Here is a 3,485-nt window from a genome sequence, read left to right as displayed (position 1 = left end):
TTTTTCTTTTTTTTCTTTTTCTTTTTCCTTCCTTTTTTTTCTTTTTCTTTCTCTTCTTTTTCTTCTTCTTTTTCTTCCTTCTTCTTTCTTTTTCTTCATCTTCTTCTTCTTCTTCTTCTTTTCCTTTTCCCTTTTCTTTTTTTTCTTCCTGCAGAAAAAAATGCAGAAGTCACAACTAACAGAGGACAGTGAGCCTTACACTGCTTTATAATGTAAAGCTTCACTATGTTCAAATGAGTGAGCAGTACAAGAGAGCAGTCTGAGATAATTTCAGAGTTGAGTTGGTGGTCATTGTAGTGAAATGAGCTTTGGGTCAGACAGTCTGTCTAACTTTCAAAAGTAAAACCTACCTTTCCAGGAGTATACTGCTTTACTAGATTAAGATATTAGGAAAACTTTTTTAGAGAAAAGTTATAATACAAGGAGAAGGAAACAGATGCAGGAGCACAATTCATTGTTATTTCAAGAAAGATGAGATTGGATATTGGTAACCATTTGCAAAGAATACAGCAAAAATTTCATAGCAGAGACATCCACTTGAAACAGAGACTGGAAGTCAGCCAAGCCTCCTAAACTGTCGATGACAAATCACGGTTGCATAAGACAACCTCCAAATCATAGTGGAAACTAAACAGGGGAGTGAGCAGAGCAGATGTTTGGAGGTCATTAACAGGAGCTCAACTTTCCTTGCCTGGTGGCTACCTCTACAGATATCTGATTCCCAGAAATTTCCCTGACCTCCAAACATCTGCTCTCTTCTCCTGTTTTCTTTACATCCGTACTGCAGAGAGCCTCATGCAGTCATAACCTTTTCAGTTCTTTCTTATAAAATATTTCTATCTCACTTCCCTAAATCATGAAGGAAAGTATTTTACAAGTCTGGACCTACCATCATTCATGGGGGGACCTTCACATTCATTGTGGTCAGTGCTAAACTGAATTACTTGGCTTTTCCTGCAGGCTGAAAATGTGTGCCCATTGACTATTCAAATAAGTTAATGTAGAGTGCTTTGTTCTTTTGGTTCGAACTCTTTAGACGCTTTCCTTATCATCTATACTTTGCCATTTTACTGAATTTATCTGCTACCCTTTGTCAAGTCTTCAGTCGCCATGAGAGCTAGATATGCCCTAGACAGCTTTATTACTTTGAAAAACATGGGGTCCAAACACATATTTCCAAGTATGATAGCTGCTGTTTTCCTTCCTCTAATGGTCAAGTATATCTATCAAAAGTTGTTCTGTATAACAGGCTCTGTTATTGCTCAGGAGTCCATTATCTGTAGGCATTTAAAAATTTTTCCCATGGGACAATAATAGCTAAAGTCATTCTTCCTCTTTGGATGAGTACTACTGTATTTACTCTTTCTTTCTCAAAATTTCCCATACCTCCCAATTTTTCTGGAAATCAAAAATAGATTACATGTGCTACAATAAACTTTCTTGCTAATCCCCTCAAATCCCCCAAGACATGCTTATCAGATAAGAAGTTCCTAGATTATTGACTAGTTCACTAAGCTTTTAGTGAAGTATTTTGTTAATCAGTTCCTCAGACATCGCTTGGTATCCCAGCCATTCTGTAGTCGTTGTTCTCTGTTTCTCTGCTCTGCACACTTCCCAGAAAATGTTTTTTGGATTAAGGATTGATTTTTCAGCACAGCAATCAATACATCCATAGCTAGAGAAAGACCAAGTCCCTGTTCAATCATTTGGATCCATTCTGCAACCTTGTCAGTTTAGAATTTAGAAGTAAGGAAGACCTTGGAAGTTAAAAAGTACAGTGCTTGCATAGAAGCCTGATTCAAAGACTGTTTAGAGAGATCAACAGTCAGCAGCCATTCCCGGCCTTCAGGTTATTTTCTGATTTAATCTCTTCTCCCTCCTCTGTTGAGGGCTCTGTGGGTTTCTCCCTATGGACACTTTCTTCTGCTTGATATTCCCTAATACTGTAAAATGATCACATAGGTATTTTTACCATCTCAGTGCTAAAATTTCATCAGCCACTCTCTCCTTGCCCTACTGCCCTTTGCATCTCAGTTTCTGCCCTGGTTTCTGCTCACTTCTCTGGATGAACATGCTCAGGTTCAGCTCAGTTGGGCTGACTATGAAGAGGAACTCCACTTGAAGGAATGAGGTAGGTGGGGTTGGGGAGTCAAAGTTTTACTCCACCTCCTCAACAATGGCCACTCTTACATGGATGGACTTGGACAAACTCCTGGAGGAGAACTCTGGTCTGAAGACAAATCCAAACTTTGTTGAGCTCCTTAGACCAGGCACTGTTAGTATCAGAACCTCTCCTACAAAAGAAATCCCTTCCTGTCAGGTAGGAGCAAAGTCCAATCTCTCTCTGAAGCTGGGTGTCTGTGGTTTATGTGTCTTGAACTAAATGTATATAATATACTCAGGCTCTAGACGATATAGAAAGGAGACATATGTTATCTCTATGTCTCAGGCTACCATATGTACAACATTTCATATTCAAATTTATCTGGTGGTTTCCCATCAACTTCCAGAGTCATTCTCATGACACAACGCTAATTTCTGACACAATTAATGGCTCAGGTCCAAGCTACATCAAAGACTGGGTTTTTATCTGTAAATGACTGTGATAGCTTCACTCCTCTGAGACAATGGACTTTCAGACTTGTTGACAAAATCATAACGATATACAGTAGTGAGGAGACTGATTTTGACAGTCAAACCTAAACTGAACAAGAAGCCTTGTTCCCCTAAGTTGGGAAGGTAATAAGGTATGGGAGGACTTTACCACAGAAGACTGCAGATTTAATTCATCTGGATTTTTTATATTAAGCTTGGGTATATTTCTAAAAAGGATTATTCTTTATCTCACTTCTGAAAACAAAGCAGCTTGGGTCTAGTTTTTCAAAGTGGAGGAGTAACAGTCTCATAATGCTTGTGTTTCTTCATTAAGACAATCTTATATTGATGACCAGTAGACAGAAACAGACTGCCTGACAGGTCATGGTTTGGATGAAACCTGGGAATACTCTTATTCTGATTTCTTTTGAAGAAACAAGGGGTCAGGCCTCTCACAGTAGTGACCCTGTCTTGTATTGGCCTTTCTGAGATAGCGTGAGCTGGACAATTACAGGGCTCTGGTGACACAGAGCCTAGGAATGGCTCTGGAAAATCGGGTAACTCTGTAAGTGCAGGCTGAGTTCAGAGCTAGTGCATGATACACCAGGACAGGATGAGCATCCTGAGGTGGCGTGGCAGATCCTTGGGAAGGTAGCTGCTTAGCTCACAGGATCAGATTGTACACTTGAATGAGAAAGAGAGCTATCTCCATTGGATAGGTTCAGATTCCATATTTTGTCTCTTCTATTCTTCACAATACTGATTTGCCTACTGGAATAATTTGGACATACCCTGCTAACCACATTCCCATGGCAACGGCACCCTCCCTGCTGATTTTGTTCTCTGTATGCTGTAATCTCTCAAAGCCTGAAGTGTGTCAATCTTTGAGC

Source organism: Meleagris gallopavo, chromosome 2, assembly GCF_000146605.3.
Source record: "Meleagris gallopavo isolate NT-WF06-2002-E0010 breed Aviagen turkey brand Nicholas breeding stock chromosome 2, Turkey_5.1, whole genome shotgun sequence".
Lineage (NCBI taxonomy): Eukaryota > Metazoa > Chordata > Aves > Galliformes > Phasianidae > Meleagris > Meleagris gallopavo.
This window is presented reverse-complemented; position numbering follows the sequence as displayed.